Source organism: Pungitius pungitius, chromosome 6 (genome assembly GCF_949316345.1).
Source record: "Pungitius pungitius chromosome 6, fPunPun2.1, whole genome shotgun sequence".
Taxonomy (NCBI): domain Eukaryota; kingdom Metazoa; phylum Chordata; class Actinopteri; order Perciformes; family Gasterosteidae; genus Pungitius; species Pungitius pungitius.
In genome coordinates this window covers 17,815,812-17,833,217 of record NC_084905.1, presented here as the reverse complement: position 1 = coordinate 17,833,217, position 17,406 = coordinate 17,815,812, and the positions used below count along the sequence as shown (strand labels likewise).

Below are 17,406 nucleotides of genomic sequence, written 5' to 3'. Positions count from 1 at the left end.
GTCTGCGGGTCTTGAGTACACCAGGCCTGCCACATGAGTGTGTTGTGGGCGAAGCCATTCATATGCTGAGCAGAGGTTCATTATCATGAGCAAATGCAGGAGAGGGGGTGGAAGGCATGCCGACGGGCTTCCTGAAAAGCTAGAAAGGACTCAAAATCCTCGCCATACAACGTCACCCAACACACAGTAGATACAGAAACATAACAGCTTTGAGAAAGTAATCAACATAAAACCAATCTGCTGTGGGAAGACAAGCCAATCCTTTCAGAATGCAGATAGAGTCACCCATGCCTATGTGAAATGAGAGACAAATAGTTGTTATAGTCCAATTTAATCCATACAAACCAGAGCAAAGCAAATGCAGGAACGTTTAAATCACCAAATATAGAACTGTATACAGCTTTCAGCAGAGACACTCAAAACTGCACTCGAAATGCACACTCCCCTATCTATACATGACAATCCCCTTCTGTTCTCAGATGTTTGAAAATGGTCGACCCTCTCATCAAACAGACACACACACACACACACACACACACAGTGAGGGAAAAGGGACAAAGAGAGCAAGACCCATTTGTCATCTCACAAGTAACCTTGGAGAGAAACTGTACGCTTGGCATCTGCTCGGTTCTCGAAAAAAAACCCTCCTCTGAGCTCAACAAAAGAGGAATGATTAGAATCTCAGTTTGCCACCGCGTCCGCGCCGGATGGCTTACTCCACATGTGAAGGGCCTCTCCCGACGGGGCCCAATATGTGGGGTTTACTTAAAGCTTAGGGGCGCAGCACAAAGGGTGTGCGTGACAGGCAGTGGAGGAAACGTACGTCGCGGACACACTCAACCCGGCAGCCCGCGATGTTTCGCAGCTAAATGAACTGCGGCCCGGACAAAGTGGGACCATGGCGACACAAAGGAAACAGGGTCCGTGCCTGACTGCTCGGAGTCAACAGTTAACGCAGCCAAAAAAAAACGCTGCTGTATAATAAACACGGGTCCGGTGGTGTTTGGATTGTGCTGATGCAGTACATGCATGCGGGCGGGCGGGCAGGCAGCGACGAGTCGTTTGGAGCAATAATCGCTCTGAATGGCACCATTGAGTCCGGCTGACAGCGGGTAACAAAGCGCGGACACTGGCGGTGAGACTGGAACCGTCCTTTGCTGCGGAGCGCACGTCTCACCGGTGCTTATAATCAGACTAAACAGCACGCTGGAATTCAGACGTTCAAGTGGATGAAGGAATAGCCTGTCATGCAGTCTTTAAAACAATGTTTATATGATAATAATAAATATTAAGAGTCTAGGCCGAAAAACCGGTGTGTTCAAACGGACCAACATTGCTATGTTCAGATAAGTTGGACAAATGGGTAAGAAAAAAAGGCAAATTCAACATCCGATAACAAAGCCTGAACACTGACATTGTGCGAGGTCAACGGGTTACTTTGCCAGTGATAACGTATTGGTGAGAAAATCCCTGGCAGGTGAACAGAGGCAGCGAGGTCTAGTGTTATTGAGTGGCACCTCTACATTCCCAGAGCACCACAATAGGCCAATCCTGACACTCCCCTCCTCCTCCTCCTCCTCAAGACCCTTCCACTCTACCCCACCTGTGTCTGTGAAAGGTCAGCGCAGAGGAGGGTCCTCACCCCCTCCCTAAATCTACAGCTCCCACTCCACAATCAGGCTCCAATATTGGAGCCCAGTACCAGGAAACTCAATCAAAGAGGGGCTTCAGAGGGCTCGGGACCTCTCAACCCCCCCCCCCCTCCTCCCTCCCTCATTGTCTCCAGGAGGCTTTCCCCACACCGAGTTTGGCCCATATGTAACACTGTAAGAGGAGTTGCTCATTACCGCCGGTCCCCGGTTCCACTTTGTCTCCTTTGTGCAGCTGGCAGAAGAATCCAGTTGCTCGGCCGGGCCAATAAAAGAAAGTGCAGTTACGTAAAGAAAAAGAAAAAGAAAAAAAGAGAACATTTAAAAAAAGGATTGATCTGGCGGACTAGAGGATGTGAAGACACGTATGTGTTAGTGCAGCGCATTCGCCGGGGCTGAAACACATCAGAACCCTGTCACCTGCGGTGTCACTGCGAGACAGTTCTTTAATGGCATCTGTTTAAAATGTGCCATTGGTCCCACGAGTTAGTAGAGTATTGACTGATGGACACACCACGCCACAATGTGTGTGAATGTCAGAGCAATCCATTATCACATAAAGGAAGCACTATGTAGCGGCCCCCTCTCTCAGGCCCGGCTCGGCTCCTTTCAGACACGGCAGGTGAATACAAATCATTTCCCCTCCGCTGCTCTCTAAAGGGACTCGACATCCAATTTGAGACACAGAGGACACAAACAATGGTCCTTTCAAAAATGCGAAAAAAATAAATAAATACAAATCACGGTATTTCTTTTAATGGAACACACAATCCGGGGTTAACCCTTGCCAAATGTTCTAAAAAACGCTGCTCTCCTCGAGACATATTAAACGGTTTATGACTTTTGTTTTCCACTCAATAATAGTTTAACGCTTTAAAAAGTAACTGCGACCAATGATAACTTTGCTAATTGTTCCATTGCTTGTTTTAATTGGATGACACTGACCATAGCTGGAAGCGCACATGAGAGCAAGGAGTCTATAGAGGGGATAGTTTGGAGCAGCGACATCCGCTTGCACTCATCGAGATAAAACATGTGGGATTTTTAGATGCATGCAAAAAAAGTCATTCAAATGATTATTAAATGGTTCTCATGTTGTCCAGCAATGTGAATTCTAATATGCATGATTATTGCAAAATTATTGTTATAAAGCATTACGGATGTTGATGGTTTGCACATAAAGCTGCGACCAACAAATGTTTTTACAATTGTTGCATGATACATACAATTAATCTAGATGCATCATCCAAAACAATTGATGAAATAGCTTAAAGTCAAACCTTTTAGTTTAACTGGACAAAAGCATTGATACTAAACCGACAGCATTTTTTCCAACCTGAAAGTGGTTTGGAAACTGATTAATGCAGACAATAATCCTTTTGAGACACAAAAATAAAACAGGCAAAAATGCTGCGTGCGTGTGTGTGCCAGCTGCACACTGTTTCAAACTCTCTCTTTGAGCCAAGTCTGAATGAGCTTTGATTACACTGGATTGAGCTATTGCCACTTATTTCACAAGTCAGGTTTGCATATGCTAAACTCAACAAACAACTCAAGGGAGGTGAACAATTCATCAAAGACGGCCCGGAGTAAACTCCTCAGACCATATTTCAACCCAAGAGAATATTAATTGCGCATCTCCCTCATCCAGACTGTTGATGGATTTTGATGGTATTTCACTTCTGAGGCCGCAAATATGTGATATTTTACCAAAGATTTAAATAACAAGGCGAGATAACATCTCCCTTAAGTGGATGTTTTTTTGCCAGCAAGTAATTGGATGACCCCATTTTATTTGAAGCTCTGTGTTTTAGTGAAATTAAAGAGAGAATTTGGAGGATTAAAGAATACTACGGAAAGCCCCCGGTGGTGGCTGACTGATGGCCCAGTGAGAGCATGTTTCCATCTGTCTCACGGGCCCCGATGACTGAAATGTTGGCTAATGAGTAATAATCATTCTAATGAAGGCCTCTGCTTTCTCATGAAGGAAGTCCTTCAATGTGCTGTGGAAAACTGCATTCTCGAGAAATGCAAAGACGAGAAGCAAATAAAAGACTCACAAGGGACTCAAACTAAGGGGGGCGAGGAAAAAAAAAACGTTTCCTGGTGGTATGGCTTAGAGATTTTTCCCTTTTACATCCATCATGTGCAGAGTGGGTTTCGAGTGGGTCTGGTATTTGGCCCACAGGGTGCCGCGGCTCAGACATCCTAACAGATCGTCAGGCCCCCACCAGAAATAATGCCCCCCCCTTCTTCCCCACTCCCAGACAAGAACTGCTCCATCAGCCCTCATTTTTCAAATGGTGATTGCTCCCGTTTAACACAAACAGTCGGTCCGGCTTCCGCTAACAACCTCTGTCCCGTGTCTGCGTCTGACAGGAAGGGACTGATCGCTAATGCAGCACAAGTACCTGCGGAGTGCTTGATGATGCCCAGGTGGGGCTTTAGTGCAGCTTTTTTTTCCTGACTTCCTATCTCTCGGCGTGTGTGTGTGTGAGTGTGTTTGTGCCCTCAGGGTCAAACATCACAGAGGAATTTGTTACTGACAGAACTAATGCTGGCGCAGTAGCTCTGCTGGAACCAACTCATCCTCCTCGATCTGCGCATGAGAAACGAGCAGATGCATTTTATGGCCACCTAAATATAGCATTAGAGAGAGCGGGATCCAATGGCAGGTGTACACTTTGCTACCGTCACTTAAGGGCATGTACCAGCAGCACAGTACCAGTCACACCTTGACGCAATTAGTCATGTGATTTGAATGAAAAAATGTACGACTAGTCCATATATACATATGAGAGATATACAGTATATAGAGGAATATCATGTGGGTTACAATATTTTAACTAAAAAATGTCTTCAGTGTTAAATTCTAACCAAAGGCACGTCATCCCAGAACCCTACTGCATAATAATGAATATTGGCATTAGTTTGCTTTGAAACGAGACCACAAATCGGAACAAATATCCGGCTCATTGTTTCAGTGTGCTCACACATTCAGCTCATACCTCTCCCCTCTCTCTCTCTCTCTCTCTCTCTCTCAGTGGGTAAAGAGAGAGCTTTCTCTTTAGATTTGGCTGAGATGCAGGTGAGCGAGGGGTTACATCTGAATTCATCCTTTTGTACTCCAGCCCCCCTGAGGAGCAAGCTGTTTGTATTGATGAGCAGATAAACTTGGCCTTGGACCAAAACCCGCCCCTAACAGCCACATCAATCATTGGGTTTCTTAGAGGCCCCTTCGACCGAGGGACCCCGCCAGTTTGAAATTGTGTGAGGACGATCTTCTCCTGAAGCCACTTCAATACCCGGAATTCATCCACTGTGTGAAGGAGGAATCAGAGGCATGTCATGGAATAAAAGATGAAACAAAAAGGTGTTTAACTGTGCACAGATACTTTACAAACCTGTCCTTTGAGATTTTGGATGAGCAATTATTGTGTTCTCCAAAAAGAAGGTTGCCTGCTTTGTGATGGATAGTGTTTGGTACCATTAGACGGGTGAATACAAATTTCCTGTACTTATATCGCTTGGTTGATATACAGAATAAAGCACTAAAGAGAGTAGCCTACATGCTCTACTTTCTCACTTCAAAAGAAATCCGTCCTCTCTGGCCAGTGAACTATTCTGTCTGAACATCTTTTTTTCTTTGGCCCGGGTGAGAAATCCATTTTCTTGGATCCCTCTGTAAAAAGAATAGTTCATAAAATGTTTTAAAAAACGCTTACTGGTAATCTGTTTGCCAGAAGTCCGATGAGAATATTGCTACCACTCTTGTTTTCTGTGCGTTATAAATATGGTCCGAAAGCCAGGAGGAAATTAGTTTAGCTTAGCATTGCATAGAAATTAATTTAGCTTAGCATAGCTTAGCTTAGTTTAGCTTAGCATAAATACTGCCAGCTGGGGGAAGCAGCTAGCCGTGCTCTGTCTGAAAAATAGTTCAAAAATAAAACTCTGGACAAACGCTCCTCTCTTTTGTTTTTCAGAGGCTAGATCTATGAAGAACCAGTGAGACGGATGTGTAGACATGGTTGTGTAGACGCGGATGGACGGGTTTGTGTTTTTGGAGACGGTAATGATGACAGCCGGCCTGGTTGAAAGGCGCGCCCAGGGGCCTCACTACGGGTTTGGGTATTGTTCTTCATCTGATGACGTGAATGTGGTCGAAAAAGTCACGCCAGTGGATTTGATGAGGCAAGTGCCGTCGCGAGGGAAAGAACAAATAGATCAATCCGAAAATGCACTCCGGCGTGCACGAAAGGAATGGACCAGATAGCTGCAGCGAGAGGCCAGTCGAGGCAGAACTGGGCCTGGAGGAAGGTTGCGCAGGTGGGGGACGGTGAAATGCAGAGCCGGATGCAGAGCGGTGTCTCCTCAGACTCCCTGCTGAACAGTTTGTGCATGAAGCCGCTTTCATCCAAGCGTCTGAAAGATGCCGAAGGCCCCCCCCCTCCAAGGAGGGGCCTCGCGAATCTCACTGTCTTTGTATCCATCTATTCATCCATCTGTTTATTCACGTCCTTCTTTCTGACACTCGGGCCGTGTCTCCCTGCGCCTCCCCGTCTCCGCTTCTCACGCACTGAAATCCTCTCAACCCCCCCCCCCCACCCCCCAGTGGCTCTATGTTGACATAGAGAACCGGCAGCGCATCGTCATGGGCCATTAGAAAGTGGTGCCGGGCGGAATATCTCTGTGGGCGTCTGAGTCCTTTTACTCATCGCCGGCTCTTCTGATCTGAGAGCTGCCGCTGCGTAGCGTCTGTGCTTTCTGAACTGGTGCGAGAACGATGCTTTCATGGAGAGAAGGTCATTGAGAGAGTCCACAACGTATTGAGTAAGCCACTCAGTCACTGAAAACCAACTGTGTGGTGCAAGGAGTTTGTTCTGAAGTATTCGCTGTATTACCTGCACATTGCGTTTGATATTAAACAATAACTCTGAGGTTATTGGCCATTTTAAGATTTATAATTGGACAAAATAAAGGGACGATTCTTGTTTTCTGGTATGTATTTTTAACATTGCAATTATAGGGTAAGAAACTTGTGCAGTCAGACGATCATCCAAGTTTAAACAAACCCCATATGTCGCTAAACCTATTTTAAATTTATACAAATAAAAAAACTCAGACAAATACCATCCAAGTCGAAAATTAACAGTATTTCTTTAAATACGTTTTATATAATTTCTCAGATTTTTGCAGTTCATATCAGGCTTAAACACAATATAGTTTTCTCCTCTCTTGAATTCTATTTCCTATTTGGTGATGGATCCATTGCAGAAAATAGATTTCACCACCCATAGGCAGAGGGTTGGCATCCTCCCTGCTGTTGCTCTGCCAGGCCTGTACTGCAGCCATCTGCACTTTTTGCTTATTTCGGGGGCTTTTTGCCTTCAGTCTGGTGTCGATGGACTAACAAGGCTTTGGCCACGACACTTCTCCGTTGCCATTTCCGCGTGTTGAAAATTCTCGTCCTGCAGGCTTTGAAGAGAGCTAAGCTTCCTTCTCTCCATGCAATATGTCAAATGCTGGAGTCAGCGCTTTAACCTCGAAGTCACATTTTTATTTCTTCTCCGATGTGCTGGTGCACAGCCAACTAGAAAATGCACCGATTCAGAAATGCTGTTTGACTGCACTTTCTGCGAAAAAGACTGCGTTACGTAATAAATCAAAAGTCATACTCATGTGGAGTTAACAATATCATAGCTATTTCTAAAGACGCGGAGCTCGGGTTGCCCACCTTCCCCCACTTGGCATTAAAACACACACACGATAACACTACACTCCCACGCGGCCGTGTGAGAGAGCCCAGTGAAAGGCAGCACTAGGAAGGTAAACAGAAACCTCTGCGGGCTTCTTTTGACGGGCCTGGGTCCTGAATGCCGCCGCTCACAATGGACCCTTCACGCCTCGCTGTGTCTGAAACCGCAAAATTCGGTCTGCAGCTCCAAAGCGTGGGCCCTCTGTGACTCGGGCCTTTTTTTTCTTCTCAAAAATGTGGACTCAGCCTCTCCGGGCCTGCAAGCACACATTCGCAACAAACAACAGCCGACCGGCTCGGTGGGATGACGAGAGAGAGACGGAAAGGATTCAGCGATCCAGGGGATAAATGGACCTGACAGACAGACAGACAGACAGACAGGCGGCAATGAAGCGAAAGGTGAAAGCAGACACGTGGATGGACAAACCGAGAGAGGGAGAGACAAAAACAAAATGAGCCCGGCAGGACCAGCAGCAGAGGCAGATGAGCTCTGAGCCGTCAGAGTCCCTTAACTCTCCGGCGTCCCCCTGACCCGTCCCTTCGCACTCCGCCGGGCGGTGGACACGCTTCGGCACCGCGTCGCCCCCTCCACTCACGGGGCATCAGCTCGACTCCCCGCTCGGTCGCAGATGCACTTTCAGTGCTGCCGAATGAGGGGTGGAGCAAAAGGTCATTAAGGGTCATTAAACAGAAAAGCTGTAGGGTCAATTCCTCTGGGCTCTAATGCACTGGCCCTCTGCTTCAGGGAGCTACTTAAAGCGCTTAATTGTGCAACTGCCATTTACACTTCTGCGTGCTCAATTACGACACATTATGTGCCAATAAGAGAGAGGCCACTGGGCATTTAATATAGGCGCTAAGTGCTATTTTTTCCGATTTTCCACGTATTGACGCCCACTGCCACAGCTTTTGGTGAGGACCATTGGGTGTGTTACCAGGGCAACCGTATGCAATCGAGCAACAGGCAGCGAGACACTTGAAAACTGAAGTCACCCACCAAACCAGACGGGAGCGAAATGAACGCTGGAAAAGACACTTGGTGCCGGAGACCGAAAGAGAAAGAGACGGAAAAGGCGGAGGGAAGTCGCTCTGGGCCTGAGGAGCTCCGCAGAGAGGGTTAATATTAACACATTCGCACTCTGGCAGCAGCAGAGATGGAGACGTTTGGACCGGGGACACTTGCCAGGCGGGGCAAACAGACTGACATTTGTGTGTGTGTTCACATCCTACGGGAGGGGAAATGCCTTTGAGAAGAACAAGAACGTTTGATTCTGAGAGGCAGGAAGTTCGCACAGTTTTGGGAAATGATGATGTTGGTGGTGCTGTAGATCTTGAAGGAAAAAAAAAATGGAAATGTTTCCAACTCACCACAGGGACTCAAATTCCCTCTCTCCTCCTCCTCCTGCTGCTGGTCCTCTGCGTTCTTCTTCTTTGGTTTTCTTCAATCTGGTTAAACAGAAATAGGAAAAACCAAATAAATTGAGTGCTCATAACTGATTTCTTTGCAATTCCTTTATGGGAACAACCTGGGGCTTTAAATAAAGCCAAAAAGATTCCCTCTCAATAAGGCTCCTGGTTCCCGGGGAGAGGGTTTGGCACGGCAACGGTAGGCATATTTTCCATTTGACTTAACAATGGGCCCACTCGTCAACGTTTGGTTTTATTACAATCTGCTTAAAAACCAAATCATGTTGAAAGTCTCCTTCTCAGTCACAGATTAGACACCAGGATGCTCCCACTTGAAACCTCTCCTCCTCATCAAGCGCTTGGTCCTTGGAAAGGAGTGACTCGGTTGGAAACGCACTAAAATCACTTCCAACTGTGACTAAAAAAAATCAGACATCGCAGCCGTGCGTAACCTTCCCTGATCGACACGGACGCCTGTTGCTGAGAGCGTCTCCTCCCCTTCGTCTCCCCTCTTGTCTCTCCTCATCCCCCCGATCTCGCGTCGGCTTTCTCTTCTCCTCCCTCCTCCTTGTGTTGCTGCCTTACGTTCAGTGTGCCATGCGCACGATATGCAGACGGGACCGCTAAATTCTTCCATCCCAAACCCCCAACCCCATGCGCAAAGCGATACATGAATGATCTTATTGTACCAGAGTGTGTTTTACATGATAAATCGCTCACTCCGAACCGGATTTAGCATTACTTTCCTGATTATGAGGTCCAGAAAAGGCCCAGAAAAGGCTTCGGCGTCCTCTCCTAACCCTGTCCTGTGTCCTCTGTCCCCCCTCCTCCTCTCTCTAATAATCTCCTTACATTACACCCACTCTCCCCCTCACCTTCCCAATTATGTCCGTCCCTTCTTCAGGTCGTGCCTGATCCTCTCCTCTCCTCAAACGCTGTCACAGAGAACGCAGACACGCATTTCTGAATCGATGTGCAAAATGATGATTGAAGAAGCCGGTCCCATTTACTCCTGGCAAAGGCTTATCGACTGCATTCTGCCTACTCCGCATAAGAGGGTGGGAGCCCCCCCACCCAGTGAGAGGAGCCGCCGTTTCTACCCGGTTAAATACAAACACTGCTTTCTGCACCGCTACACAGGTACTATTGCAAAACTACGGGTTTGCATTCATACTGTTTCACACAAATAGCAGATGTGCTTTCTTCTCTCAGGATCCAATTCTGCGGCACGTGCAGAGAACACAAACAAACATTTGATGTGTTGCTTAGTGCTGCTCTTCCAAAAACGCACATCATTTACTTCAAACCGTTCCGCAGCGTGAGGATTGGGAGCCCTTGTCAGTAACATATTACTTCTCACTGAATATTACACCAGAAGATCTGGACTTCCCACAGGCCCGGATGAAAAAAAAAAAAAAAAAAAGGCTCCTGACCCAGATTCATGAAACCGCTGGCATACCATTAGCTCTCAGCATCACCTTGCGCGCTGACACCTGTGCTGACGCTGCACCTGTGCGCCGCGACTACAGCGCAGCCATGCACTGCACACAGGCCCGTGTGCAGTGCATGGCTGCGAGAAGCCTGATTACAGCTGAGACTTATGAATAAAACACAACAACAAAATGACCTTTCCACATCCTGTTTGAATGAATCGAATGGCTGATCCCATCAAAAGCCGCACTCGGCCCGCTACCCCCCACACACCCCCCCACACCCCCACACACACGACATCGAGCCAGCCACCCCGCCACGCCACCTCAGCTCTCCGACACCACAGAGGCAAAGCCAAGCTCCGTCCAGCTAAGGCTGCCATGGTGATAAGAACCAAGACCCGAAATAGCCAGAGATTGGATACTGACAGCGAGAGACACGCGGGGGCCTCAAAACCTCGGGCGGTGGGGGGGGGGACTGGGAACGGGGGGGGGGGGAAGCCCTCGTGTCACAAGTGCCGACAAACGCAGCAGACAACTGAATCAGTCGTTAATGTAGACAGCAGCATTTTACGAGGAGTTAAGACTAGACCAGTAAGAACAAACAGAGGAAACACATGATCAAATGAGTGTGTCACCTGAAAGGGGGCTCGCTTGTCACCTGACTGCAGTTCCTCTGAGCTCTGTCCAGGGATTTTATTACAACAATAATTTCTCGCTGCTGCTTTATGCAACGAAAAAAATCCGTCAGCTATAACCTCCTCATATTGTCTAAACACATACACATATCCCAGAGGCAAAGCCAGCTGTTAAACGTAACAGTAAGTGACAAAAGAGGTACTGAATTGAGTGGATATCAAAAATGGAGAGTGAACGTTTATTATCAACCGGAAACGTGAATCAAAATAAATGATTAAGTTGCTCCATGGGTGGCGTAAATGAGCAACCGTTAGGCAACTTTAAAAAGAGAAAGTACATCAGCGATGTGGCTAGAAAAAAATAGTTGCATAAATGATTCATCTTGGGTTGGGCAATACTGATAGTGTCTTTAAAGGAATACGTCTCTATGAATTCAAATGAAACATTAAAGTAAAGTGAATAAGACATATTTGAATGAACAGACATGGGAAATACAAATTGAAGCCTTTCCTCTGAAGTTTGCGTCTCCATTAGTCACATGGGGATGAATGTGCTTGTCCAGTAAAGCGAGATGTCCTCCGGTTGAGACAATGCTCGGAGGTCGCGAGGTGTCACACAGTTCTCTAATGAGAAGTGGTTGTCTCCTGCTTGTGTTGTTTTGATGTGTGTGTGTGTGTCCTCAGACAAGGGAAGGGGGCTCAGCGGCACCGCGGCCTGTGGGTATAATTTTAGACTCTCTCCTAATGAGAGGCAGAGTATGGCTCCAGAAGATACCGCTCCCCCGATGAAGCACCATTACCGCCAGAGAGGGAAGAAATAATTACAGCCGGAACACAGTCTCGCTTCCTCTATGATGAATTTACATCACGGGACACAACTCACGTGAGCGCGGATCTGCTCTTTGAGCCATTAAAACCGAAGACAACGCGGAACTCGGCCAGATGAACAAAGTGTGCAAAGCCATCCATGAGCCGAGTGTCACCTCGCCGACAATTTACCTCACTGTAAGAAATATCCTCGCGTCCTCCCCTCTCAACATCCAGCAGGCTTCAGCCAGCACACAAAAATAACTGCGTTTGCTGTATTATTAGCAACCTTCTGGGAATCATCTCCGTGTCTGATTGGATTTTCTTATCGACTCATCGTTTTGAGGTATGGTTTGTTTTAGGAAAAGATTGTAGAAGATATCTGTAACACTGAACAGACCATGTAGAACCCAAAGATGGACTGGATGTACTAAAGCATGTTAGAAAAGCTTAAATTGCTTAAGGAATTTTTGAAGGTGATTTTGCTTGAAAAAAGCTACTACTGGTTCAAAAATTATCAAATAAGTAGCCGACAAAATGTTTGTGTCAATCAACTAATTGTTTCGGCACTAATTGATATATCGTTGAAAAACTGCAATGCCAACATCCTCAAACTGTTTCATTTACAATATTTAAAGAAATTTGAGAGACTTTTGTATACTTCCCCGTATATTCCCTTCATCACTAACAAGCGATGACGGTGGATTCCGTGGAGAAGTTTCACTAGTCCAACTAACCAACGTCTTCTAAACGTCACAGGCCGCACTCTCCAACCAGCAAGCGACTCCACGTCGCAAACAAAAAATGACCGAAAAAGAGAGAGAAGACCTTTCACCTTTTATCTCGGTGCGAGTCAGAGACGGGAAGACGTGGCAGCATCCGGCGTGCGAGAGCACAGTTCAGCTGACATAATCCCAGAGGCTGCGTGTCCCTCGGTGCGTCTGCTGGGACTGAGTGTAGAGAGAGAGAGAGAGAGACGACCTGATTCCCTCACAGCGCCCCCCCCCCCCCCTCTCTCCCCCCAGTCCCCTTGTCCCCACCCACCCAACACACCCACCAACCCTCCTCCCACACCCCCCCCCCCCCTGACCCTCCCTCCTCTCTCAAAAGGGGGCTTAAAACAACCTTTTGTCTCTCTACAATAGAGGTTAAACATTTCCTGGTATCACATGAACAGCTACCACAACCCACAAAGTGACCGGGTGGGGGGGGGGGGGGGGGTTATTTCTTTTTTTGAAACACATTTGTGCACACGCATTTAAAGTTCGATATTGATTTCGTTTGCAGACGCGAGCGCCAGCGGGATGATGGGGGGAGATGACAGGCCAGAACATCCCGCTGTGATGTACACGAGTTTCGGCGGAGCACAAAAAAAAAAAAAACGTGATTGCACGTTAAGTCCAACGGCACCCGGCGTACACTAGAATAGCTGTCAGCTGCCCCGACTGCGGTGAGAGTCAATGCAGCCTTCTGGGCTGTTCAATGGAGGGTGGAGGGTGGGAGGGTGGAGTAAAACCAAGGCAAAGCTCCACGAATAAAAGGGAGAAGAAGGAAAAAGTGCCTCAAGGCACATGCGTGCAGACTACCTTTCACATCCAGTGGGGACGGGAAGAGAGGGTGCTCACCTACACTCCACAGATGTCCCCGGTGCAATCTAATCTGGTTGACTGCGTGGGGGGGGGGGCTTGTTTACTGCCGACTCCCTTTTAAAAGAATAGACGTGAAAAGGGTCTTTTGACGTCCCTTAGCTGTGGTTGCAGAGGGCCACAATGGTGGGAGCTCTCCCTTTGAAAGAGCCACTATTCTCTGGGCCCGGCCCTAAATAACGCTCCTCTCATTACAAAAGCACTGAAAATGTAACGCTATCTGCCTCAAAGCACATTGTCCACCGCCGCGCTGGACAATGTGCTTTGACTTGGACAACAGGATGTAAAAATGTTTTCTCTCTCAGCTGCAGTGGTGGAAAGTAACTCAGTACAATTACTGATGAAGTGTCCTTTGGGTACAACATTTCAGAGGGAAATAAACGTTCCCCTACATGTATTTGACTGACTATTTTACATGGAATAACATATGATTCCCAATCGTATCTATTAACATTCTCCAGAAGCTTCTCTTTTGTCTTGTGACCCCTTTGAAGGGGCCTAACCTAAAGGGAGGGAATCACTGGACTAGTGTATTACAATATACAGTATATAAAATACCTCAAAATCCATATTGCAATGGCATGTTGCTGGATTAAATGTACATTTTTTTACACATGACAATTTGGATGAATAACCATCAGTAATGTTAAGACACACTTATGTTGTATTTCCTATGAGTACGTCCTCGCTCTATTACTGGTTTATTCATACTTGGTTTCCAAAGGTTTCACAGGAGAAAAGAAGACTGCAAGCAAGTACAAAAAAAAGGATATGCTGCATTTTGTTCGTACATTTCCCACATTTGTTTGAGCTCAAGGGTACACACATTACGCTGAGTGGACCTGATTTTAAAACGGAGCTTTCACAAGAAAATCCCACCTTTGATTAAAAGATCTTCTCCATCGCTCCATTGTTTCCCCTTGTGGACAGCCACTTAATATTCCTACAGAGGCATACGAGTTCTGTCATATGACTTCAATGGCCTCCCCTCACGGCCATTGTTGCACACTGCTGCAAGTATATCATTTCCCTCCCCACTCACCACGATGAAACCCTCGGCCCACGGAGCGTCGGGGGGCTTCCTCGGTGGTCGCTGGAATTCCACCTTTAACTCGCTAATGAGCGGCTTCTACGCAGAGCTGCACGCTGGCTTCATGTGTGTGTGTGGGTGTGTGTGTGTGGGGGGGGGGGGGGGGTTGTGTGCATTTGTTGATCGGTGGGTGTTCGAGGCAAGGACTCCTTTCAAATGTCCTATTCAGAAACGTGAATGGGAGTGAAATATGATTGGCTCGGGGGAGAGAATGAGGGCTGGGTTCAGAAGGCTATCGAGGAAGGGTGTGTGTGTGTGGGGGGGGGGGGAATACTTTAGAGGGGAATAAATGATTTAGCCCTTTTGAAGTCCCCCCCCCCCCGATGCAGTCCTTATTCCTACAAGTCATTTTCAACGCTTGTTTGTTTGACTGCTCCCAACACGCTTTTTCGGGTCCCATCGAGCCGGCGACAACGATGCCGATGCGCCACTGTTTCCCAGGTAAATTATTCATTTTGTCCTCGTCCATGTCTGCATTCATCGTCGCCGTGTTAACTCTGGCTGAACTCATTGGTGGCCTCGGAGGTGTCACATCGCAAGACCGGCGAGGTGGTGGCGCGCGGCGTTTCACCGCGCGAGGAGACTGCGTCGATGCTGCGGTGATGACACAGGCTTCGGGAACCTGAGTATGAGGAAAACAAAGCAGCCCCGGAGTCTTAAGGGAATTTAAATGAATTACGGCAAGAGGCCCGTAGAGTCGGCCGCGACCTTCGCCTCAGCTTTTTGAAACCGAACAAGACCCGATACCGCCCATCAAGACAAACATACACACACGCACACACACACACACACAGATCCACATGCACAAAGACACACTGGTGAAGAATGGTGTGACTGGTTGCCATGGAGCCGTGGGGCTCGCTGACAGGGCTGGAGTGTTAACATGCTCACAGACAACAGAGAGGAAGATGGAGGGAAAAAGAAAGGGACAGAGTGAAAGAGAGAGAGAGAGAGAGAGAGAGCAGTAAAAAACAGAAACAAAGAAAGTGTAGAATAGCCGAGATTTACCGCACACAGGCAGGAGGCCGTCCCCCGAGGTTAAGGACCCGTAGTGGCTTGCGGCGTATTTCTTTTTAAAGACCCGTAATGACACAATTCCAAACGCGCACAATAGTCCAGGTTAACCGAAGCCAGAGAGGCGCTGGCAGCATTTTTCTTTTCCCGTCTGTGTTCAGAGCATCACATCTGTCTCTATAAATTGTTGGAGGTGGAGCAGGGAATCTTCTTTTAAAAAAACACATTTTGAAAATCTTCTTCAAACATCCCGAAAGCATTAAATGAATCGACAGAGAAATCAAAGCTAAAATCCTAGATTGGTCCCATGTGTTTGGCTATATATTGGCTTTCCAATAATTCCAATAATAACACCTGACTTACGAGGCAGGTAAGGAAATACCGTTGGGTCAAACCAATGAGGCGCTTGTTTCCTCGTGGTATCTGTAGCTAATGATTGTGGCCGTGTTCTCGGATCGCAGTCATTACTTTAGTGAGGCCATAAAATAAAAGCTACTGTGTAGAAACCCTTTGTTTTCCTCCCCACTCAATGGACATCATGTATCTGCAAATACACTGTCTGCGTTGTTTTTGTTTGACTGTAACTAGAAGCCTCTTTAGGTGTTGTGTATGGTTTCACTTCTGTTTTCCTATGTTGCACAGCTTCTCTGTACAATGAAGAATTAGCCTTTATCCAGCGTGCACATATTGAGTTTTAACCTTGAAGTGATTCAGATTGTTGGCTTGTTTGGAACTTTGTCTGTTCCTCCATGTTCTTGGTTTCCCAGATATCCACAATAAAGTTGATAATTGCTACATTATCACATGTTATCAATCAAACATGTTATCGCAAGCAAAACTGAAATAAAAGATGAAGCCAAAGTTGTAATATACCAAATTAAAGACCACCAATACTGCTTCGTAGCCCACTGAAAACAGAACCCCTCCTCTGGCTGATGTTAGCTCACCATGTTCCAGCCAAGCCCTTTGAGTGACTTGCCAACAATAGCCATACAGTTTATGACAATATGACGACCATTCGTGTGGTAATGAAGCAAGAGGGGGAAGCGCTGCAGCCTGGTTTGATACAGTGTGTGTGAGGGTCCTTCCTCCGCCTACAGAGGACACCAGCTGAGGACCAGAGGGGAGCTGGAGGAGATCCAGAGAGTTCTACCGCCCAGGTCTTTATATGCTCCATTCTGTCACCAAAAGGAAGATCATCCTAGGTCCAGTGAGCATCAGCGGCCCTCAATAAACACACACACACACACACACACTCTCCCAGTATGTACATGTGGGCTCAACCCTGCATCCATATGTGTCTGCAGAAGGCGCAGGCATGTGTGCGCCCCCTTCGCTTCACCCACCAGGACCAATTTCCCTCCGCCGTCTGTGTGCGAGAGCGAGAGAGAGTGTACGATCGATGCTGCGCGGGGGCGCGTCGTCCCGGCTGTTCGTTACCGTCGGCAACGCCGCAGCCATGAGCACGGACGGCCCGCCCCGCTGACGCATTGCACTAGCGCCGAAGGGCCAGAGGAACGGACGCCGACGTTTCACTCAACGGCGAATTACAGCTCCAACTCATTAGCGCGGTAAGAGCGGAACACGGCTACCGATGTACGTGGCATCGGTTTCCATTTGTGTCCATAACGAACAACAACAACAACAGCTGAGAGGGCCTGGCGTCATCTTTGAAGTGCATGCTGGCGACAGCAGGAGGGGAATAAGATTCCTCTCCTTCCCTCCTTCTTACCCAATTTTCTTCATCCTCTCCCATGCTGTGTTTTCAGCTCTTACGCCACCTGTCTCCTCGGCACCACCTCGGGCGCCACCAAGACCACACGATCGCATATGGTACCCACACTAGCGCAAACACACTCCTACAGAAGTGGGCTGGTGGAGCAAGGAGCTCTTGATGCGACCATGAGAGCTTTTGTGACTTCAGTGTGTCATCATTGGCTGGACATGTGGGCTCTATGCAAATTCGTGGT

At 47.4% G+C, this 17,406-nt stretch overlaps 1 protein-coding gene across 6 annotated transcripts in view; it reads right to left on the bottom strand.

Annotated features, from left to right (window-relative positions):
• LOC119195606 (neuronal cell adhesion molecule-like) overlaps nucleotides 1-17,406 on the bottom strand; it is a 57,250-nt gene that overhangs the window by 25,368 nt on the left and 14,476 nt on the right. For all 6 annotated transcript variants that reach the window (XM_037450655.2, XM_037450659.2, XM_037450663.2 and 3 more), the window contains exon 2: nucleotides 8,773-8,850. The gene's annotated coding sequence lies outside the window, so the exon portion shown is untranslated. The remainder of the gene's footprint in view (nucleotides 1-8,772; nucleotides 8,851-17,406) is intronic.